Source organism: Eurosta solidaginis, chromosome 3, assembly GCF_040869045.1.
Source record: "Eurosta solidaginis isolate ZX-2024a chromosome 3, ASM4086904v1, whole genome shotgun sequence".
In the NCBI taxonomy this organism is placed as follows: domain Eukaryota; kingdom Metazoa; phylum Arthropoda; class Insecta; order Diptera; family Tephritidae; genus Eurosta; species Eurosta solidaginis.
In genome coordinates this window covers 178,550,849-178,576,953 of record NC_090321.1, presented here as the reverse complement: position 1 = coordinate 178,576,953, position 26,105 = coordinate 178,550,849, and the positions used below count along the sequence as shown (strand labels likewise).

General features: G+C 33.5%; 1 protein-coding gene across 8 annotated transcripts in view; it reads left to right on the top strand.

Moving 5' to 3' along the window:
* The window catches only part of shn (schnurri), a 283,143-nt gene that overhangs the window by 239,813 nt on the left and 17,225 nt on the right, over nucleotides 1–26,105 (top strand). Inside the window, exons 1-2 of one of the 8 annotated variants that reach the window (XM_067774076.1) lie at nucleotides 179–236; nucleotides 5,604–5,653. The exons of 6 other annotated variants lie outside the window; for them this stretch is intronic. The gene's annotated coding sequence lies outside the window, so the exon portion shown is untranslated. Of the gene's footprint in view, nucleotides 1–71; nucleotides 237–5,603; nucleotides 5,654–26,105 lie in introns of those variants that run through there. One more of the 8 variants, XM_067774073.1, reaches the window with a different exon arrangement.

Genomic DNA, 26,105 nt, shown 5'->3' with positions numbered 1-26,105 from the left:
TTTGCTTGGAAATTGAATGAATTTTGCTTGTCCGTCTAGTCGCGTTTCGTATGCGAAGTCGTCCACAAAGCACAAAACGTGCGCGCGTCGAAACCAAGTTATACGCGTTCGATTTCTTGAATCTTTTTTTAAGATTTTTTTTCGAATATTTGCTGATTGTGGAAGCCAGTTGCGGCGACGTACTCACATACTTACACTGTGTAAATATCGTCAAGTTTAACTTTGTATAACACTTGGTAAACTTTGTTGTGTGTAAATACAACGTGTGTTACTTAAACGTGCCTGCCTACATTGCAATAGAAATTCATTCTTACATTCACACATACATAAATATAAATAATTACGTATACAATACAAGTGTTGTTGTTGTTGTGGGCTGCCACCCAGTCACCGCCAGTTGAATGTAATCGCTTTACCGCGCTACGCGTTTTGCCAATGGTCGTTTTTGGTATGCGATCTTACGTTAAGTTGTTGCCTTGCCTTCAATTAAGCGACAAATGTCTGCGTTCCCAACGCGAAATTCCTCATATTTGTATTTTTTTTTCTGTATTTTTTATTACATTTTATCAACGTACAAAGTGAAAAAATTTTATGTTGATTGTTTTGTGTATTATTTTTTGCTATATTGTGGCTGTTGCTGTACGACAACACAGGCGCGCCTACACGTCTCCCTACTTCTCATCATCAACCGATAATTTTATTTGGTGCTTAGACAATTGTATACCCAACAATTGCATATTTATAAATTTGTTTGATTATGGTGGTTTGTAACTTCATTAAAGAAAAGTGTATCGTATTTTGTAGAAAATGTAGCAAATGCAGTAAATTGTAACACTCCTGTCATCCCAATTTTGACAGAATGAATTAAAATATGTTTCGCCGGTCACTAAAGGGTTAAGATATTCTGGCAAATTATTCGCCAGAAAATTTCCCTAAGAGTTGTCTCGCACATAGTTGTTGTTCAAAGAAAATTAAAGGCCAGGGAGAATAATAAAGAAGTACCTTGGCGACCGAGCTTTGCAACGTTTCGTTGTGCTGGCAACGTTTCTTTTTTTTAATTTAAATGGCAACCCTACTCAAAAATGTCCCTATTGTAATGCGGAATGAAATACCTTTCGTTTGATACCCATATCGGCATATCTCATGCAATTTTTTTTTTATTTCGAATAGGTGGCAACCCTAAATGGCAACCCTGCTCAAAAATGTCCCTATTGTAATGCGGAGTGAAATACCTTTCGTTTGATACCCATATCGTCATATCTCATGCAATTTTTTTATACTCAGTTGAGCAGAGCTCACAGAGTATATTAAGTTTGATTGGATAACGGTTTGTTGTACAGTGGTTGTACGGTGGTTTGATGAGATAGATATAGACTTCCATATATCAAAATCATCAGGATCGAAAAAAAATTTGATTGAGCCATGTCCGTCCGTCCGTCCGTTAACACGATAACTTGAGTAAATTTTGACGTATCTTGATGAAATTTGGTATGTAGGTTCCTGAGCACTCATCTCAGATCGCTATTTAAACGATATCGGACTATAACTACGCCCACTTTTTCGATATCGAAAATTTCGAAAAACCGAAAAAGTGCGATAATTAATTACCAAAGACAGATCAAGCGATGAAACTTGGTAGGTGCGTTGAACTTATGACGCAGAATAGAAAATTAGTAAAATTTTGGACAATGGGCGTGGCACCGCCCACTTTTAAAAGAAGGTAATTTAGAAGTTTTGCAAGCTGTAATTTGGCAGTCGTTGAAGATATCATGATGAAATTTGGCAGGAACGTTACTCCAATTACTGTATGTACGCTTAATAAAAATTAGCAAAATCGGAGAGGGACCACGCCCACTTTAAAAAAAAATTTTTTTTAAAGTAAAATTTTAACAAAAAATTTAATATCTTTACAGTATATAAGTAAATTATGTCAACATTCAACTCCAGTAATGATATGGTGCAACAAAATACAAAAATAAAAGAAAATTTCAAAATGGGCGTAGCTCCGCCCTTTTTCATTTAATTTGTCTAGGATACTTTTAATGCCATAAGTCGAACAAAAATTTACCAATCCTTTTGAAATTTGGTAGGGGTATAGATTTTATGACGTTAACTGTTTTCTGTGAAAATGGGCGAAATCGGTTGTAGCCACGCCCAGTTTTTATACACAGTCGTCCGTCTGTCCTTCCGCATGGCCGTTAACACGATAACTTAAGCAAAAATCGATATATTTTTACTAAACTCAGTTCACGCACTTATCTGAACTCACTTTATCTTAGTAGAAAAAATGAACGAAATCCGACTATGACCACGCCCACTTTTTCGATATCGAAAATTACGAAAAATGAAAAAAATGCCATAATTCTATACCAAATACGAAAAAAGGGATGAAACATGGTAATTGGATTGGTTTATTGACGCGAACTATAACTTTGGAAAAAACTTTGTAAAATGGTTGTGACACCTACCATATTAAGTTGAAGAAAATGAAAAAGTTCTGCAGGGCGAAATAAAAAACCCTTGAAATCTTGGCAGGTACTACATATATAAATAAATTAGCGGTATCCAACAGATGATGTTCTGGGTCACCCTTGTCCACATTTTGGTCGATATCTGGAAAACGCCTTCACATATACAACTACCACCACTCCCTTTTAAAACCCTCATTAATACCTTTCTTTTGATACCTATATTGTACTAACAAATTGTAGGGCCACCCCTGGTCCACCTTTATGGCGATATCTCGAAACGGCATCCACCTATGGAACTAAGGATTACTTCCTTTTAAAATACTCATTAACACCTTTCATTTGATACCCATATCGTGCAAACAAATTCTAGAGTCAACCCTGATCCACCTTTATGGCGATATCCCTAAATGGCGTCCACCTATAGAACTATGACACACTCCCTCATAAAATACCCTTTAATGCCTTTCATTTGATACATATGTCATACAAACACATTCCAAGGTTTCCCTCGGTTCATTTTCCTACCTGGTTATTTTCCCTTATGTTGTCACCATAGCTCTCAACTGAGTATGTAACTACTCTAAAATGTCCCTATTGTAATGCGGAGTGAAATACCTTTCGTATGATACCCATATCGGCATATCTCATGCAATTTTTTTTAATTTCGAATAGGTGGCAACCTTGTTAAACATTCTAATGGGCAACACCTAGGTAGGAAGTCTTAGAAGGTGATACATTATCTCTGTGCCGAATTTCATTTAAATCGGTTGAGCCGTTCCCGAGATCGTTCGGCTATACAAACAAACAAGAATTGCTCGTTTAAAGTTATAAGAAATATGCGCCTTGAAATATGCAACATACTTTTTAAGCGAAATTATACCTTTGGACCTTTGGTCAATTTTTTAAATCGAATGGAGAAAATTATATTTTGAAGGTGATCGTAAATTTGAAAATCCACTATGTATAGTTTTGAACGAAATCTTTGTACAGTATATGTAATAGCCCGGGGAGAGTATGAAGAGAAGGTTTTCGCCTTAAGATATACAATGGAGTTTTTAATCACCAAAGTATTTACGGTTGAATTACAAACTAGATATACATTGATTGCACACACCAGCACTATTTGTTTGTGAAGATAATGCGTATTGAATAAAGTCTAAAAAATTAAAGCATACTTCAAGGCGCTAAATATCGTTTTAGTCTCCATCATCAAATCGGTCCTTTTTTGGGCAAACTATTGGTTGAAGATCACCAAGTGTTAAATTATGTATTCTATAACAATATTCGCTAGCAAATATCACTATAGATACTGCGGGACGAATGCTTGTACAAAGAACGCGAAGAGCAGGGTGAATAAATACCTCAAATTTACGCCTTAAAATATTTTTTTTTTATGATTATGACATATGGGCCTTCGTGGTATTTATTAATTACATTTGCACTAAACCAGCATACCAAATGCGGTCAGCTTACTCATTTTTGTTTACAGCCATGCTGCCTTAAAGGAACTAGAATCTAATGTGATAAATTTGAGGAAAGTGTCGAGCAGCTCTGGCGTCCATAAGACATCTCAATATCCTCTTTTGCTGGGGACAGCAATGTCGAAGGGTACGAAATTGCAGATGATATGATCAGTAAGGACTTGGAAATGTACATAAACAGGGCGGTCAATTCTGTACGACTGCCAGTTGCCAATCTCATGACAATGACGCCTGCCAACAAGTTAGTAGAAGAGAAACTGGCAGAACGAGAAGAAATAGGATTTGATTCTTCACTTTCTTTGCTTGATTGTAAGGACTACAGACAAAACGGCTTAAATTTCTGTACGCAAATTTTTTGTTATGGGAAATTTTTTGGGAAAATGTGGCATACTTCTAGGCGCACATACATTAATCAAAGACATTAGGATACAAAGGTGTTACATGAGCGAAAAATAGTGTGAGGCAAGCTTCACAAAATTCTAGTACGACACACATATTCAGCTAATCTGTTCAGAATTTTAACTTTTGCTCTCTAAAACTTTAATCAGTGTATTTCGGTTGCTAAAATTATGTTAAAATTTGTTGTGTGGGAAAGTGTCCTACCAGAGTTTTGTTACGCTCCGCTGTACTCTAACCGTCTTCGTATTTTTTTTTTTAATATGTTTGGAGTTTCTATATAGTGCAACTGGAGTTCACCACTAGGTATACAGTTGTAGTATTTGTTTTACTTTTTTTTTTTTTGTATACTTTTTTTATAATTTGTTTGTTTTGTTTGTGTTTTTACGTGTTTGTGCGCTTTTATTGCCAGTGAATTTGGCCCGTTGAATTATTGTGTCTCGCATACATTTCTGATGATATTTATAGTCCAACGGCAACGGCAGCATAAAATGCCGACTCTTTCTTGAGGTCACTTTTCTAGCCCGCAGCTAAACTACATAATTTACACGCAAACACGCACATATAATCAAACGTCATTATTTATATCATCATTATGACTATAATGAACGGCAACATAATCAACAAAAAAACACCAGTTAAATTCAGTTCAGTTTGTGTAACCATCAAGTGAGCAGTCAAAGCAACCAGTTGTTCGCATAATATTTTTTTCTGGTGTCTCGTAAAATCGAATGCTGAGAGTTAACAAAAGAAAAAAATTGGAGATAAAAAATTCCACAATGTTGACGTATGCATACATATGTATTAATATATATTTATATGTTGATATATGTATGTATGCGTTGTATGTACAAAAAAAAAAGTGTTTGCTTATTGTATTTTCTGGAATTCCGTTTCATTTCCTCGAATTACAACTCATTCAATCCAATACAAACACAAACCTGTTCCCCCTCGTAAGCAGCCCTTTCAATCGTCCTTCTCAAAAGCAAGCGTGTCTGGTTCATATGCTCGTGTTCACATTAGTCGTGTTAATTTTGCCGACAATACTCTAACAAACACAAACAAAATACGAGTGACTGACTGGCGGCTGACTGTGTTTGCCTGTGGTGTGGTTAGCCCAACGGCATTTTTAGATATGGCCAAGTGTTCAATTACTAAGTACGTCTGTCATAAATGTTAGCTGGTCGTGCATTCGCTCGCTCGTTTTGTAAGGCTTAGTTAAACAGGCGTTTTTTTTTATTTGTTTGTAAATAAGCTGACGTAGTGGCATACTTACGACTCACATACATACGTTCAAAATTTTAGGTGAGTGTGTGTGTATTTAGTATTACACCTTCGCATATTTATATGGAATTATAACGGGTGTGAATAATAACATATTTTGTTGAGCACCTGAATTTAAAAAATCCAACAAGTTAAAGTGTTGTAGTATTATAATTATTTAATTAATATGACTCATTTGAGTCATTTTTGCATACAACGTAATAATACGATTTTAGTTAAGCACAAACACAAGCAAAATTAGTGGAATGAAATCGATGTGTATTTTTATTTATGTATATCTGCCTGTACTATAAAGCATGACCGTTGATCAATTACAAAATCTTATTAATATTTATGCAATGACGTGTTTTTTTTTTTTGTTTTTTTTTTTTGTTGTTTGGGTGGTGTGCGCCAACAATATTCGTACATGCGCCATAAACAACTGATTTTGGTTAAAGGGAAGTCGCGCGCATATTACCTAGGTATTTACAATGATTATGTGATTGTATGTATCTGAACAGATGTGCGTAAAAACAGATAATAATTCAATTATTATCACGAACTATGAATCAACTCACTAATGAAGTAAATCGCAGCCGCATTAGTACATGCCATGCGCATTCAGAAGTTTAACTGTATTCAAAATTAAAAAAAAAATACCGATAATTTTAAGCTAAGAAGTGTATTCAGCGCAGCTGAATTCTCAATTTATATAATTTGAAATCAAATACAAACGAAAATTCATGTTTTTGGGCTTACTCAGCTACGCTGAATTGCAGTTTAAGTTGTTAAATCGGTGCTTTCGAAGATGCTAAGCTTAAAACGAAACATTAGCACATCAACAAAAATCAAACAAAAATCATAGTTTCTCAACAAACATTGTTTTTGCTGCACTTGAATTTTTTAATTGATTGCTTTCAAAGGTGCTTACTTGAAGCTAAGTTAATCAATAAATAAAAGCGATATTATCATATATATATGCATATTAACCTGTATTGAAAAATTAAAAAAAACTTATTTTCTAAACATTAAAGTGTATTCAGCACAGCTGAATTCTTCAAACGCAACATTTGTGAAATTTCATATGTGGCATTGCAGTTTACATTGTTAAATTGTCGATTTCAATGATGCTACATTTGAAACTCTGTTTTATTAGAAATCTATCACAACTACGTTTATATATATCCACGCTGAATTGTGCTGTAGGTTACGTATATTAAAAAACTGTCAGTTTTTAAATGATGAAATGTATTTAGTACAGCTTAAATGTTAAATCAAATTAATTTAAATACGCATTTTACGTGCAATTAACTTTCCTAGCTCTACTCAGATGCACTGAAGTAAATCTTGACATATTCAGCAAGTGTTTTTGCTTTCTAAATACTTAAAGCTTACATGTATATGCATAAATATGAATGTTTGCAATCATGAAAGCGACAGCAGTGCGATTTAAGAATCAAAATATTGACTGAATCGCGTTATTCAAACGTAGTATTTTTTCTTCTGAAAAGGTTAGTCTAATAATACCCTCTTATAACGTTAGGTTCTAAATGCTGAGAGTCTACTGCGACATACGTTATTTGCCTATGACTTAGCAGTTTTAAAAAAAGTTATTTATTTGGTAATCAACACTCAATATTTGTTATTTACTTTGTAGTTGGCACGATTTAGGTGTGCTGGATTTCCATACTTTTCGCAAAGTAGAAACCTTTCCCTAAATTATGTTCAGCAACATTTGATGTTTAACAGCAATTTTTTTAAATTAAAGTAGTTAAAAGCTCGCCTTGTTATGTTTTTAAAACTGTATTCGGCTGAACTGATATGCAAGCCTTACATATTTAAGTACCACCTTTATTTAGCTCAACTGAATAATCTTTATTATTTATTTGTGCGGCATATCTTCCTTAGCGGGATTTCTCTATAAACATATAAGCTGAGCACGATATTCTGCTAATCAGAATCAGAGTAAGCCGCTGAACAAATTTTAGCTCCATCTTATGTTCTACGAATGCATTCATCCTTAAAATATTTTTCAACTCATCTCAGTCTCAGCTTACACATATTTCCCCTAAAATTAAGAGAGATTTTATTTTAAATTAGTTAACGTAAAAATTATTTCAGCACAGCTGAATAAGCCAAGCATATAATTTTTCGAGTCCTAAGAATATTTTTAACTTTTTAAACCTTTTAAAAATATATTCAGCCAAACTGCAAATATTTGAAAATTATATTCAACACCGCCGAAGATTTAATTTAATATTTTAAAACCTAAGATGATAAATTTTAAATACACCGGGTATTAATGTTCAAATCAGTTGAAGAGTTTAAATAAAAAAAAATTTCCCACAATATTCTTAAAAATTTTATTTACAATTGCAACACATATTTTTGCGCCGACAATCCTGTCTACACGTATCTAGTGGAGCAATTATAAAAAAGCAGTTATTTCATGCTATCTTACATTTCCTTCCTACGTGCTGCTAACGCTTTTGTTCAGACATTTAACGCCAATTACCCTAAAAGCAACACGAAATTCCTAAAACGCTTTAGTTCTGTTTTGAACACACAACCCAAGCAGAATCAAGCATCATTTCAAACGAAATTAGCATACGGAATACGCAAATACGAAAAAAAATCTAAATCGCGAAAAAAATAGAAGCAAAAACAAATAGTAAATACTAAGTGCTAGTGATATACATTTAACTTAAATACATTTAACGAAAAAAAGCAAATATATACACAGCGAGAATAAAAATATACAAAATTAAATACATTTAACTAAACATCAGAAAATGTGTACCTTATATAGGCCTTATATCATTTAATTATCAGGCTTACAACTAGCGTTGCCAAATGTCCCGTATTGGCCGGGACATCCCGTATTTTTCACAAATTTTAAAGTGTCCCGCCGGGAAATGCTATGTCCCGGCATTTTCACAATATCAAAATTAATAAATTATAATCTGCTACGAAACATGGCCGTATTTGCGGCTTCGATTGTATTCAGATCATTAGCATATTGCATGCAACTCTGTAAAGAAGAAAAATTCATCCCTACTGTGGTTCTGAATTATTGTCAATGTTTGACACTTCGCACACCTCAATATTCCACAAATCACACAAGAAGATTGCGCATTGCGCATGTAAACATTATAACAGCTGTTTTTTATGGGCAATTCATACGTCATTTTCGTTTAGCTCTTTTTTTTTCTCTCTTTCTTTCATTTGCTCAAGCAGTCAACTGCGACGTAGATGCGCAGAACGAAGCAATTTTGAATTCGTGAATGCGCAATCTGGGTAGGTGATTTGTGTCAATATTCATTTTGCATGGGAAAGTGTTGTGTTTTAAAATAACGTTTGAAAAATGAATCCATGGAATATTGAATTCGCATTAAATACAGTAAACGTATTAATTGTTAGCCTGTTTCATAAAAATATTTGCTATAAATAAATGAGTTTAAAAAGTTTAATTCTATCTAAACATTATTTCGCCGAAATGAGCAACCCATTTATAGGTGTTTCTTATTTTTCAAATGTCCCAGGAAATTTTTAAAAATCCCGGGAATTTGGCTCAAATTTGAGGTTTGTCCCGGGAACCCGAAATAAAAATCTGGCAACCCTACTTACAACACAAGATCTAAAATTGCTAAGGAGTTAAGTTAGACGCAAACTTCTATAGAGTTCACTTTATTGTTGTTTAATGATACAATTAGACATAAGATCCCCCACCCTAATGACTATTCGTTTTTTGGGGTGTAAATTCATATTTACGTATGTACTAGTTTTCGTGTAAAAAATCTGTTTCAATATCCTCTGCCTTCACCCGGCATTTTGCTGACACTCAAACTTTGCTAAATTCGCAAAGGTCGGAAAGCATAGAATGGCGGGCAATAAAATAACAACAACAAAATATTTGCAAATTTGATCAGTCATTTCAAACCAAAAATATTTTAACCATTTTCGAAAATTTCGATAAAAATTTTAAAATCTTCATGAAAATTTCCAAATTTCTTTTTAAGTAGAAACAAATTTTGATTATGCAATTTTGCTATCCAATTCGTTTTTAACAGACAAAGTACAAGTTAAAGAGCCACTTAAAATGTTAAATTTTTTTTTGTACAATTTTTGTTCGAAGTGTTTTTTGGGTTTTCTTCCATTAAAAAAAATACACAAAAGTTTCACAATATTCTAAAAAAAATATTACAATTATCAAAAAGGTTTTAAAAAACTGATTGAAAGTTCGAACTTTACAAAAAGTTTTGGAAATTGTTTTAATTTAATTTAGCTATATTCTAATTAACACAAAAAAAATAAAGAATTTTCTCGAACTTCCTTTCTGTTATACAATTCGTTAAAGTTTTTTGTTTCAAATAAAATAACTGCTTAAGTTTCCAAATCAAATAGTTTGTTATTATTTTACACGCAGATGTACATGTGGTCACACGACTAAATAAAGATATATGTATACTTACACACGAGTATGTTATGTATTTGATTGTCGAACAAATGCGCGATGACGTATCATCAAAGGTAGCTGCTATTAAACGCTTTTGTCATTTTAATAATTAACAAAGCCAACAACAAAAGTACACAGTCTAAGTGTGTTAGCTATTCAGAACAGAAACATTTGTGTTAATGTATATTTGGTGCAAATAATAATAACATTGAACAACGACAACTAATTGCCGCACCTTGTTTTCTATGCGACAGCAACAAAAAAGAATCGTACAATTGTCGATAATATTTTTTTTATATTTATTTGTTTTAAGTTATAAATGATTTCTCTTATTTGCTGCCTTGCACTGTCATTGCTGTCATTTTCATTTCACATTCAGCGATTTGACGTATTGTTGTGTCATTTTTATTGCTATTTCGTTGGCGCAATTGTGCTATGCCTTTTTTTAGTTTACACATGCAGCTATCAAAGGAGCATTTTTTTAAAAAGGCTTTTGCCGCAGTGTGTGAATTTTTTAAAATCAACTCAGCTAAGCTGAATACAAGTTAAGTAAACAAACACTTTAATTATGTAAAACACTTAAAAATAACTGCTTAGTGCAGGAGCTTTTGCAAAGCACCACATGGGAACTAAGATTGGGATTCAGCTCAGCTGAAAATGAGTTTTAATCTTTTTTTACTCAAATCCCTACCATCAAAAAGTTTTAGTCAGTACGCACTACAATGCTCAGGGTACGAGAAGTTTTGGTTGTGAACGTTGGTATACAATAAATTACGCAAGATAACGTTTTAGCTATCGTAAGCTTTACATGCTGTATGGATATGCCATTCATCTCAGCTGAATACTATTTAACAAAAAATTCTAAAAAACTTAACATATTTAGCTACCATAAAATCAATATTTTGTATTCCGTTTATACCAAATCAGCTCAGATGTATGCAAATCGCAATTCAGCTCAGCTAATTACGATTCTAAAAAAAATGTTCAATCATTTCAAAGTCTTATCCAGCTTAGCTTAATTTCAGGTTAATGTGTTACATTCAATCTTATGTAAGCTTTCATTGGCTCTACTTGCAATTCAGCTTGGCTGAATACATTTTTTAGTTGGTTGTTATATAAGAGTATTCAGCTTACGTTGAACCAACTTTTTTAAACAAATTTATACAAAATCAATTTTCGTTTGCCCTTCTTGCAATTCAGTTTGTCTGAATATGTAGCTTCTTGAATTTTTTAACTAAGTTTAATGTATTCAGCTGAAATTAAACGAATTTGTTCAGTACAATTTATACAAATACTATCTACTCAAGTGTAAAAAATTCAATTATAGCGTTGAATATAATTTTGTAAAAACTTTTAATTCAGCCATATCAAAGTCTAATTCAGCCTAGCTGAATTCTGACTTTCTGCGATGTTTTCGAACTTAAGTGCATCCTCGTTTCCGCTACCAGCAATTCCACTAGAATAAATATTTCTTTCAATTTATTTTAATATTAGGGGGACTCATGAAAGCATATAAACTTATAAGGTGTAAAATTATATCCATTTACACACGCTGTTATATGAACGCACCTAGTAATACTCTTGATAAACTTGATAGTTTATAAGATGTATTATTGCCAAACAAAAATTTTTAGATTGTTATACAAATTAAAAAATGCCAAGATTAAGTGAAAAATCAAAACTAAAACGTCTTTACTAAGATATTTTTGTAAATGACTTGCTAATGTTGGAGATTTCTGATGAAAATGCCTGCTGTAATGTCTGCAAGGTTGCATTCCTTTGAATTTACCGCGTTTACACAATGAAATGTGCGCGTAAATTTATACAAATCGTGTAAATGATTTTTCATACAAAATTTGACAGTTCGTTTACGCACTTTATAAGGCATTTATACGGTTACATGAGTCCCCCTATTAAGGTGTACAGCACGTAAAAAACAGTTCCATAGCATAAAATTGCATTTCTGCACTGCTGAATGTCACTTTTAGAGATTTTTACCTCTTTTCCATGATGAATTAACATTTTTCAATATTATTTTCCATACTCTATATATTGCATCGCACTGTCAAATCATATTGGCGTGGTTCATGCTGCCACTGCCCGTTGAGGTAATATTTTTATATTTGTGAGCCACTCACTTGTTACGGCAATCAACATATTATTTTATTTTATGATAGCTTCTCAATTCACTCGTTGCCCTTTGGACTTGTATCAGTTGACATTTGACTCACACTAGTTAAATTTGTATGCATATACATACGTGAATAGTGTGCGCAGATTCATATTGTTTGTCATATGCAACGCTGCTCTTCGCATTGCAAACACCTTTTGTGTATGTAAATGACAGTAGCTGACAACGTCACGTTCGGATTGTTATTATTAAGCATTAAAGAGTCGCAGGCATGTTGTTTTTTTTTTTTCAGACCGACGCTTTGACTTTGTTATCGCATTAAGCTGCGCTCAGCGCCATTCAGCGCGTGTCTGTCGTAGCTTTTTTTCATGTATTCAAGCTTCAATAAAGAAAATAAACATGCATATAAGCTTATAAGCTGCAAAATATTTGCATACGAATGTGTATGCGTATAACAGTATATAAAACTTATAATTGAGAGCCTTTTGCTCATTTAAATTAGTGTCAGCACATTGTTTTCTAATTTTTTGTCATTTGTTTATGCTTCCTGACGATCACATTTCTTCTTCGTTTATATATTTTATTATTGGCTTATTTTTATTATTTAACTTGATATTTGTGTTTATTTAAATGATAATATGATGATTACGCGTACCTTTGTACTTTGCAAATATGTACCGTTAGCAGAATCACGGCAGTTATAAACTTAATGAAGCAAATATTTTATGGATTTGCATTACAAAACTCTAATCGTATCATAATAGGCGCTAAATAGCTACTGTTTTCTGAATTCAAATAGTGGAATTAGAATTTTGCTCCAATAAATTAGCTGAATGATTGAAAGTTTTGCTGAAGAAATGTATTCAGCTGAGCTGAATAACATTTAAAATGTAGATACGATGAAAATAATTTTGAAATAATTTCTAAACTATGCTTGTTTAATAAATTTTCGGTGCGCTGAATACCTCTTTATGCAATTCAGCATTTTTTTTACAGATACAAAGGTATATGTGCATATCTTTTCAAGTATACTTCTTCATTCATTCAACTGCTGAAGTCCTAAATACCGCTCAGCCAGCTTTGTTTTTATTTATATTTTTTTAATTATTTGTTTTAAGAATTTTCACTCATTCGCTTCCTTCCCTACTAGAATTTCTATAAAATTACTTAGTCCTTAATAAAATTACATCTTTTTTTTATATATGACTTGAAATAGATTAAATAACTAAAGCCGAACTCATTAATTAACACCTCGAAAATGAAGTATATAGCACTTACTTGTTATTCTATAATAATGATATCTCTAAATAGAAAATTTAAATATTTAAAATTGTCTAAAAAATAAAATATTTAAGTGTGTTTAGGTATTATCTACCACTTAGTTCACTCTTCACACTGGCACACTAATGTTAATTGAATATGCTCTGCGAAGCAATGATGCTTAATTACACTAGGTACTTATGTATGTATGTGTGTATGTTTTGGGGAATAATTAAATTCTAGCGTTCGCTAAGTAAAAAAGTTAAGAATTTAAATAAATATGAGCTTGATATATACATACCAGGGATGTTGTGAAATTCGGTTAGCAAAACACTTGCAGAACGGTTAATTTTTTTTTTTGTTTGTTTACCAAGTCAGAATCATATCGACAGTAGCAGACTGAGCTGTGTACTAAAGAGGTTATCTATTTAAACGTTAAAATACTAGAGATGTGTTAAAACTATTGCTTTTGTTGCTTTGAGCTTTTAGGCTGTTTTTTAAAAGACTACGCGTTTGTGTGCTATTTTCCAGCTTCCTCAAGGAGCCTTCAATATTCTGCAAAATTTTACAAAGAACGGCCAAAATCGTCTGGGTGTTAAGTCACCAATTGTAATATGCACCCCTATTCTGCATTTCGATTACGTTCCCTTTCTACGCTCCGCTTTAATCGAGGCTGGGTATTCTGCATTACGACGGAATCGTAACGAGAAGAGGAAGAGCAAATGATTTTTCGAAATCAGCTGTTTGTACGGAAGGTGTGAACATTGGAACAAAATAAATTAAAGAAAATTTGTAAAAAAACACTGAAAAACGTTTATATTTTATTATCCACGCCATTTTGTACAAACAAAGCAATAGAATATATTGCCGCCGGGTTATATTTTTGCAGTGAAGTGCTTTCATAATTGTAATTGTGTTTTTGTCGTTCTTTTGGCCAATTCCCTGCCGTGGCCACCAAGTTTTGTTAAAACGGATTCCTGCACGAATATAGTTGACATTTTCTGAATTTTATGGTGCTAATTTCATTGCACTGACCTAAAATACTTTATGAAGATTTATTTATTCTTTCCGCAAGGATTGTTTACGTTTTCGCTTCACCTTCCTCTACTCCGGCAGCTTGCTTTGGCATAAACCTGGATCCAACGAACAGACACAAATTATAGCTGTCTATTATAATGGAATCAATAGCAGCGGCATTATTTGCGGAGTTGGAAAGCAAGGCATACGAAAATGGCCAGGCGAGAATGAAAATGCAAATATTGCGACATTTGTGTAATCCATTTGAGATGGGTGACGAATTGTAAGAAATTGAACTTAAAAGTGGTAAAGTTTAATGGCTTATTTTCTTATTTAGGTTCAAAAAAACTGTCGACTTGATAAGGATGCTTTCAGATACTTTTTCGGGGCAAATTCGTCCAAGGATTTCGGCATCGACATCTGTCTTAATGTTGTAGTAGCTGCTTTGAGATTTTTTGCAGAAGGTAGTTACCAGCATGGAATAGGGGCGGATTATAATGTAGGAATGGGAAAGTCAACAGTGTCAAAGTCACTGTCTACGTGTCTGGATGTAATGCAACCAAAATTATGCCCTCAGTGGATAACATTTGAACAAAGTGAAGAGGAGAAAATACAAGCGAAGCAAGAATTTTATGCGAAGGCTGGCTTCAAAGGAGTCATCATATCCCGCTTTATTGCCATTAAATTAGCCAACGTCTCATACTGCACTTGTATTGGAAACATATAAAAAACAATCACCATCAAGCCTTTTACGTTTCTCAACAAGTTTTACTTACATTTTTGTTAAAATTCTGTTATAAATTAATAAAAAAATAACAATAAAATATTTTTCCGCCAACAAATTTGCAACTTAGAAAAACGGAACTACGATCGAAATGCAGAATACACAAATCGAACGATTCGAAGTTGGATCGAAAGAGATTGAAACACAGAATACCAAAGTCGCCAAATCGAAAAAATTTCAATCCAAGTCGAAATGCAAAATAGGGGTGATGATTCGTAATATCTCTAGCTTTTTTATGGACAGTGAGTGTACGTGATAATATTTGTAATAAAAGCGTCTTAACGTCATATGATTAAATGCTTATCGCCTAGTGATTTCATATTTCTTGCCAAGAGCGATAATTTTTTAATTGTTTATTTGTACGCTACAAAAGTTGAAAGATTAAATGGAGGATTTATTTTTATATAATAAACATTTGTAGTCTATTAAAAAAAAACTTATTAATAAATCATTCACGTGATATTATTTTATTATAGTTTTTGAAGCCTTCGAGTAGATTCGATGCAATTCTAATGAAATGGTGAAAGTTCCTACATCATATGTATTTGATATTTATGGCCTGGTATAATAGTAAATATTATAGTTATATTCAGGCCCTTACCTGTAGATGTATAAAAAAATAAATGTAAGGCGCAATAACCTACGAACAGATTTTAGGCCGCGCCTCTCTTCCAATTTGCGTCGTGCTCCTTTTAATCTTTCCTATAAATTGGCGGGGCGGGGCGGAACCTACTTGTTTTATGTCGACTCCGAACGGCATCTGCTAGGCAGATAAGTTTCCACTGAAAGCTTTTCGTGGCAGAAATATACTTGGAGTGCTTGCCAAACACTGCTGAGGGGCGACCTCACCAAGAAAAGTTTTATTCTAATTGAAAAAACTTGTTTCTAAAATTTTCATGTTGCTTTGCCCAAGGCGTGAACCGAGGATCTTCGGTGTGGTAGGCGGAGCACCCTACCATAACACCACATCCAATTTGCGTTGCACTATATACTTTTTTCATTTTTCCTACAATCTGGCAATACAGGACCTACATGTTTTATGCCGAATGCATACGGCGATTTAGGTTATACTGACATGCGGAAAAATTTTCCCTATTCACGTGTAACTTTAATATATTTATACAAAACTTGAAACTAAATGCCTTTTGAGGTCGCTTGGCCCTTGGTGACAATATTTTACTGAATTTTGAAAAATTCATAATAGGTGTCAACCTTATAAGAACATCTTAAGTAGTGAAACCTAGGTGGGAGAGTTTAAATAACATTTCGTTTGATACTAATTTTGGCATATCTTAATATATATATTTCTTTTGTACGTGTGTTTGTGACTGAACTCTTCATAAACGACTGGGCCGATTTTGATGAAATTTTGTGTGTGTGTTCAAAAGCGGTTTGAGGATGTTTTAGATTCACAATTTGGTCCGGGAGGTTGACTAGGGACCGACCTATTACAAAAAACCTGTTTGAGGGTGCGGTTCGCTTAGAATTCGGTACAGGGTTACTTCTTTGACCAATATAATATTTGAGATATCTTATTCCAGGAAGCAGACCAGGGGCGGACCTATTCTGAATAAAATAGTGTATGGTGAGATTTCCATGAAATTTGGTATAGAGGTGCTGTCATCACTGGTTCATTATTTGAGAAACTTGTCATTCCGGGAAGTAGAGCAGGGATCCAGATTTAAAAAAATCAAATTTTTACTGCGATTCGCTGGAAATTCGTCACAGGGGACCACATTGACAACGATAACATTTGAGAATCTTCATTCCTCATTCATTCGACCTATTCTAAAAAATTCCGTTTAAGGAGCGATTTTCTTGAAATTCAGCACAAGGATTCCTCCTCCTTATTTCTGGTACGATTTGCTTAAAATTTGGGTACATCCTTGACTGGCTTATTATTTGAAACTCTTTTTCGGGAATATTAACCAAGGACTGAGGTGTGACTCTTTAACCAAGTTTTTATTTGAGAAACTTTTCTCCGTGAAGTTAATCAGTGGCCGCCCTATTCGAAAAACTCCCCTTCAAGGAGAAATTGCTTAAAATTTAGTATAGGGGCTCCTCCTCAACAAGCAAGAAGGAGCCATAGACTGAAAAAGAGAAAAAGGAAATTATGAGATAAGAGTGGTATAGACGGAGAGAAAGAGAAGGGTGAGAGGAAGTATAATAGAGAGAGGACAGGGAAAGGAAAGAAAGTGTGAGTAGAAAACGAATAATGTGCGAGGGGTAGATAAGAAGGAGAGGAGCCTAGATAAGGGAAAGAGATAAAGAAAAATTGTGGGAGTGGAAAAGAGATAAATTAGGAAAGTGAAAGGAGAAAGATAGGTAGGAAAAATAGGGATCAAGCATTTAGAGGAGGATGGGGAGGCAAGGAGATAAACAATTATCTTAGCGGGAGTGATACCAGGAGTGGAAATGGGAGTTTGGGTAGGACTAAGTGTCGTAATAGGAATGCGAGTGGAAGTAGGAGTGGGAATGGGAGCGGTAGTTGCTATAGAAATGGGTTCGGAAGTGGGATGAAAGTAAATGGCATCAGTGATGGACAAATATAAAGGGAAGATGAAATAGAAGAGAGCTGGATAGGGGGTGAAGAGGTGTTAGGTCGCAACCGTATCTAAAAATATTTATTTTTGTTATATCGGCCTACTGACTTATAAGACCGCGGGTTCGAATAGAGCTCAAGGCCTAACAATAATTATTTTATCTTATTATTGTTATGATACATTTTTTTTTAAATGAAAAAATTGTTTACATTGGAACAAAAAAAAAGAAAAAATTTGTGCTCTAATCGATCTTAAAATATTTATTTTAAAATTTGGCGTAAAATACCACTTGTTTGATTGATCACCGTAAAATTTGCCAGAATTTCGTCTATATAGTTATCTGATATTCTTTGCTTCAACAGTCAGCTTTTCTATGGAACCTTGAAAGAAAACAAAATTATTATTAATTTAAATTGTTTTTAGAAATTGGCTGTTTGATTTTCAGCTAACTTCCGTATGCATATGTTTAGCTATTCACTTCACAAATTTGAAGAATATTTATGTACTTGGTCATAAACCACATACAATCTCCTACACATACATACATACACATGTATACCCTAAAGTGATATTCGCCTTTATCATATCAATAAGGCGACTCCAACAAGTGCAAATAAATTTTTTTGTCTTCATGTGGCTTATATTTAAATACATACATAGGCACGCTTAAAACACGAAAGCACCCGCGCGTATACGTAACGAATCGTGAGTAACGATACATGCCGCTTGTTATGTTTCTTTTTGTTTTTTGTAGTTTATTGTTTTTCTTTTTTTCTTTGTACTCGTATATCACTTTGTTAGCAAATCGGCGTTTTTTTAGCTTATGCGAATATTTTTTAACAAAATAAATATTCATAAAAATTCACAAGAATTTCTTATGCAAAATAAAGCGAACTCGTTTTTTAATTATTTATTGTTTTTTCGTTATACTTCATTAAAAAAAGCAAGAATTTGGTAGGAATTGAATGATTGGATAGGTTTCATATATTTTGGCGACACCCTGCAGTAAAATAATGTAGAAAAGTCTGTGCCTCATTTTATATTGGAAACTTTTCTTGGTGTAATATCAAGAAGCATGTGGCCAATTTACAAAGAAAAGTGGACACGTAGTGTTTTGAGTAGATCTAGAGGCAGTACTTATAGTTTAATATCGGTATATAGAGGTCATTGGGCTATATGCGAAAGATATAGATACTATGCATTATTTATTTATTTATATAGTTTTTTTATTATGAACAGTGTGGCTATAACATTGTCTAGCAAAATTCAACAAAGTAAAACTTTAAAAAACCGCCAAGTACACACCAAGACTGGAACCATTTAAATGACTAAATTCAACTATACGATCATTGTTGAAAAATCGCACTTTGACTTTTGTCTGGGTAGCTTATTATTTTCAAGTATATACCCAGCAAAAATTTGGAGCCAAAACATATTCAGAAAGGAGTCTTTATTCGAATCGTTTACGCTTTTTTATGAGTCCGCAATGAATATATTTTTATATACATATATTTCCCTTCTTGTGAGCCTTTTTTCATAGAGAATGTGAGTCAAAATCAGAGTGCGAACAGGCTCCTACGACGCAGCTCAATAAGCAGCACATAACTTAGTTCTTATATGGCTCTTTTCGGAGTCATTTATGTGCATTATATAAGATATTAGGATTGGATAGTTCCGGGCGGATTTTTTGACGCTAGACATCAAAAATGTGCAAGCATATCTGCAAGCCTTGCTGGAAAGCAGGATCATTGCTAAATGAAAACATACGATTCAAAGGATTCAGAGGAAAGAGCACGAAACCTTATAATTATATTCAACTTTAATTTGAAAGAAAATTTTTTCATAATAAAATAAGAATATCGTCTCTAAACTTGCTACTCTTGCTAAAAGGCTCATATTTTTCATCATATCAGAGTCATAACGGACTCTTACATGATCATATTTTTGAGAATCAAATTTCACACATATTTCAGACTCATTTTGAGTTCTAAAAATGTTTAAGGGGTTCATTTAATTATTATTTTAATGGGCGAACACCTCTTTTTCTGTCATCCACATGCAAATTATATATACTTTCAATTCCTGATTTCTTTCCTACTCTCTTGAATATATGAAATAATTGTATTGTCATTGCTCCTTGATTCGACTACTCCCCTCTTATCTACTATTTCCAATTACGCCCATTAACTTATGAAATTATCATCAGTCCATGTTAATTTCTAAAATCAATCTAACTCTAATCTCTCACCTGCCCAATTTGCCTAAGCCATATAAGTAATACTCCTATATTGCTAATAGAAAATGCTCGCAATGTGTTTTGAATTCGAAATCAAAACAAGACAGCCTACAAAATTTTTGTGATTGTAGCAGCATAAGGCAAGATGCACACGAGGCGTAGCTTCATAGACGCGTACAAGATATGAAATGTAGCTACGATTTCTCGACGCCTCAAAATCTGCACACGAAGCTACTTTCGAGCGTCGCTACAAAAAGCAAACAATTATCGAAAAAATAAGAAATTAAATTTCTTCAGGTATATCCGTCCCCGAAACCAAAGGAAAATATGTATTAAAAGTTGTTTGCATCCCCGTGCCTTTGTAAATTATGAAAGGCAACTTTACACCACCGCGGACTAGAGAAAAAAGTGTTTTCTAGTTTCCATCACTTTTTAGCCTTTTAATCGCTTCAACAATGTCTAACCAAGCTCTTATGGTGTTGAATACTCTTTTTCACTTTGGTAATATACCTTTCACGCACTTTTATTAACTAAAATAACATTTTCTAACTAATTACACAAATCAGCAAACAAACAAGTAAGGAAGGCTAAGTTTGAGTCAATTGTACATTTCATTTCAGATAAATTACTTTTCTACATAACACGTGGCACCGCCCGTTTAAAAAACATGTCTCCCCATTTCCTCTTACAATAAAACTTGATAAGTGAATTATCATTGCTAAGTTATAGCTTATTATTTTCGTCTACGACCCTTTTAAACTTGTTTTATATAAAAGTGGGTGTGGTCTTTAACCGATCCCGTCCATTTTACTAGACATATTTTCTGCTATAAGGAAAATATGGGAACACAATTTCATTACGATATGTTAATTTTTCTTCGAGATATGGCTCCCGAAATATAGAATATAGCTTAGTCATAAAAGGGGCGGTGCCACACCCATTTTCAAAAATTTTAGTGTTTTCCAATTTAATCTTATAATTCAATTTAGAAAGCAAAATTCTGTTGATATAAAGCTCTTTTTCGCTAAGATATAGCTTAGGGGGTTAATTTACCCCGGGCCCGGGCTTTAGGGGCCAGGGAACCTTTTTTTGTATTGACTGTTATGAGGTATATAATACTAATCTACATAGTAGTTTCTTATCACACAACGGATTTTTACTAATTTTTAATTTTTCTTGCTTTTTACGTTATTATTATATATATTTTAAAAAAATGCCCCTCCCCCCCCCCCCCCCTAGAACGTAAAAAAGCAAGAAAAATTAAAAATTTGTAAAAATCCGTTTTGTGGTAAGAAAGTACTATGTAGATTACTAGTATATATTTCATTACAGTCAATACAAAAAAAGTCCCCCCCCCCCTTGAACCGCGCATGGCTTTGTAGCATAAAGTTTAATTCGTTTTCTGTTGCAGTAGAAAAATTGGGTGGTATGATGCAAATTCTTATACAGCGATATACATCTATGAATGTATGTAAACAGCGATACGCCGAAAACAAATGAAGCTTGAGAAGCTAAAATTTAGCTTTCCTGACGTTCGAAAAAGGAATAGCAAAATACATTTTCATGAATGTGAAGAGAACGAGACGACCAACGACGATCACGAGACTGATTTAAAAACAACACCTTTTTGGTGATAGTTGATTCGGTTATTGCAGGTATTACCGAACGATTTGCTGTCTTGAAAAATTTGAAGAACACCTTTTCTTTTTTGTGGTAATTTGGATACAGGGATGAGGTTTCAATACGAGAAAATGTAGTTCAATTTGTCAGCAAATACAATTCAGACGTTTCCGAGAGCTTAGGAGATGAAATGATCCACTTGAAGCACATTTACTCAGCAAATTTTTACGAAAATCTGTCATCATTTGAATTGTTGAATGCTATTTGTGCTCTAAAACTAGGTAACAATTTTCCTAACATTTGTGTTGCTCTACGTATTTTTTGCACCATACCTGTTACAGTAGCTAGTGCTGAACGTTCCTTCAGTGTTCTTGCACTTGTGTTAATTAAACTCTCTTAATATACCAAATTACTACCAAAAAAATATTTGTATTGCAAATGAAAGAAATTTATTTCATACAATTAATGCAATATTTAAATAAAACTCTATAAGTAATAACCGTACTTATTTTTTCATTAGTTTTCGCACCTATATTCACCGATTTTAAAGCGTAATATTTCTCGCAATCAATATAATAATTTATTTTCAACAAATATATTAACACTTTATGAAGAATATGTATATTTCTATGTAAACATGTTTACTCATGTTGATCTGTATGAATGTGTAGATAAATTAAAGTTCGTAACTATAAAAAATAAAATAAATGTAAGGCGTGATAACCTCCGAAGAGATCTAAGGCCGAGCTTCTCTTCCAATTTGCGTCGTGCTCCTTTTGATTTTCCCTACAAATTGGCCGGACGGGACCTACATGTTTTATGCCGACTCCGAACGGCATCTGAAAAGCAGATGAGTTTTCACTGAGAGCTTTTCATGGCAGAAATACACCCGGAGTGCTTGCCAAACACTGCCGAGGGGCGACCCCGCTTAGAAAATGTTTCTTCTAATTGAAAAATCTTATTTCTAAAATTTTGATGTTGCTTTGCCCGGGAGTTGAACCCAGGGCATACGGTGTGATAGGCGGAGCACGCTACCATCACACCACCGTGGCCGCCATAACTATATAATCATTGAATATAATATACATGTATGCATGTATACCTACGCTTAAATGCATATAAATATGTAAAAGATGGCAATTTTGATTTTGAGAATATGTACATTTTAGTATAGGGGCCCGTATTTTTTTGCCCCCCGGGCCCGAATTTTCTCTCGGCGGACCTGGGCCAATATTAGACGTTAGTGTGCATTCATTACCTTCAACTCTATCAAACTATATCAAAAAGTCATTTTTGCGAAAAATTGGATATATGATTTTTGAATATTTGCAGCCAGTTTTCCGAAATAAGATAATACGAGGTTGCTATTTATATTTTGAGCCTAATAATGAAAAGACAGTAATTTATTATCGAAAATGGCTTTATTGTTTTTCGAAGTATTCTCCATGATAATCAATACACTCTTGCAATTTCGTAGCACTTTTTCCACTCCGATTGAGGTATTGAGGATTGACCTTTTGTCAAATTATGCGGGATCCAATGCGAACAAATTTTTTCCACAACTAAATGTTCATGCATTATCTTATTGATGCTCATCATACTAATGCCCAGGGATGCCTCTATCTCACGATAAGTCGTATGAGGATCTTGCAATATCGGTTCTCGCACATCGTTAACGTTTTGTCCAGGGATGCACCTTAACGTTAAGCTAATCGTTTATCAAAAAATTTCCACCGTTTCCGTTGAAACACTTCGAAATATTATCGATAAAGAAATTATCAAGATAAATTGTATCTCGTTTTTAACCGAAACGAAAAGCTTTCGTTAACGTTAAAAACGTTAACGAAAACGTGATACTTTATGTTTGAATTGTGCTGGCAATGCTATAGCCATGGTGAAGCCGTAAGGTGGCAACAACGAGCGCACATACACACACAAACTCTATGTAATTTGTTTGTGTAATTCGTTGGTGGTAATGTCAAAAATACTCTGAGAAATGTTCGTACTGTCAAAATTCATGAGAAAAGTTGCAATCAGCTTGGATAATGCTTTCACCTTTAATGACTCCGCCATCAATCAGCTTTGCCAGCATAGTTTGAAATTAATAATCAACATAAACGATTTGATTTCGTTTTGATATGGCAGAAAACGAAACGAAATCATTTCGTTAATTTGACGATCTTAACGTTAATAAACGAAACGAAATGACTTCGTTTCGTTTATTAACGTTGATTATCGTAACGAAATGATATCGTTTCGTTGGTTAAGCATGCCTGGTTTTGTCGCACAACAATTGATTTTGGACGACCTTCACGACTTTCGTCCCTGAGCGAACGGCGGCCACGATGGAATTCGTTATACCAGCGTTTCACAGTGGCTAAGGATGGGGCTTCATCACCAAAAGTGGAAGTAAGTTGTTCAAAGCACTCCTGTCTTGAGAATCCACGTCGAAGGTCTTAAAAAATCATCGCACGAAAATTTTAACGAGTTAATTACATTTTTTCGCTGAGATACAATTTTTATGTTACTGTAAACAGCACAAGTTGTGCTCAAATGTCAAAATTTTCTGAAGAAGGTTATGCTTAAAAACGTCAAGCTTTCAATTGAAAACGTCAGATGGCGCCGGCAAACAATTAGTGTTGCCAAGGCTCAAAATATAAATAGCAATCCTCTTTTATTTTATATACAAAAGTAAAACGTGACAGATTTTTTTTTTTAATAAACCAATTTTGTTTGTTTACCTTTTTTTTACTAACCATCAAGTATTAAATTAAAATTTGTTTATCAATAATAATGAAATTAAAAAAAATATAAATAAAACATTTACAGTTTTTAAATATATGAAATTTTTACTAATATCTTTTTATTATAATAATATACTCTCTTATATTTGCTCCGTTATATTTTATCAACCACTTGAGAGGTACTGACGTCAGAGCAAACGTTATCAAAAGCAATTCATATAATTTTTTACAGCGCTGTTCTTATCGTATGTTTTGTATAAGTACATCGCTCCGCTTGAGATCTAAACGCTTATTGCTTTAGCGATTTTGCTATAAATTACTTTATTTTTTGCGTTTTGCCAAGTGTCGCTGGTATATACCGGAGGTCGATACACATATGTATGTATATAAACGCGACGGATTACTTACGCTTTCAGGATGTCCGTTTTTATTAAATCGTACACAAAAGTTTAACTATAGTAATGAGTTAGAAGTTTAAAATAATTTTAGAGAATTGATATGGTATATTAAATACAGATTATGTATTATTCAATGTAATTGATACCGCACCGCTCGTACTACATATATCGTCGAATGTTTTCGTTAATCTCAATTGGTAGAATTTTGTATTTTTGGCGTTGCCGTGTGTTTGACTAAGTGGTGCATTTTAGGAGATTGACAAAGTGGTGCATTTAGGAGTAGTAGTAGGTATGAAACCAAAGTGGTGGATTTCAGGAATTGTTCAGTATGTACTTATAACGTGTGACACAAGTTTATTAACGTCCTTCATTTACTTTCTATTTGCTTATTATACAGCTAAATTTGTTTGTACAATTTTTATTTTCCAAATCAGTTGGCAACCACTGGTATTTATGCTGACACAATCCCAGCGTTCCAATGCATCCCGATAAATATTACATTTAAATGCAACAACAATGTCATTCATAAGGATCAATCTGTTGTTGCATTTGCATGTTTAACTTTTATCCAGATCTGGACTACTGTCCATTGGAAACAGAGAATAAGTCATATTGGGCGCATTCAGAAAACACAACTGTTGGTCAATCGAGAGTTATTTCATTTGGCAGTTGGCTCAAATCGCCGTTCAGAGAACAAATTTTCTATAACTCAACTGACAGAAACATGTTTGCAACGTATCAACAAAAATAATGTTCTCTCTAAGCGTAAATACTTAGTCACTGTACAAATATTTTGGTTTTTTACTTACATACTAATATTTTGAACTTGATAGTAACTAAAGGCTATCTAAATATAATTCGCTGAAAAACAAAACCACAGACACAGTGACTGTGTTGTTATATCAAAGGCTTATAAGTATGATAACGGTATTATTCATGAAAATTTATTTAGGTTTACTCATTTGTTTGTGTGTATGTGTGTGTATGTGTGAGGTGCTCATTAAACGCATTGTAGATAAGTATGGTACACTATGATTAAACGTATTGTTCACATGGATGCTAATAAATTAAGTATGACTGTGGGATGAATATAAAGTCAGTATGAACTATTTACATACATGTCAGAAAAATTATCTCTATGATTTATTTCGTGGAAATTTCGCTGTGTTAATAGAATTGCCGTTACTCAGAATCACACTCCTCATTTTGCATAAATACTCATATTGTTTTGAAGTATTTTTATAAAATTAAAAAAAAAAAAGTGTGGTGAAATAGATTTTGACTGATTCATAATCAATTTGCGGT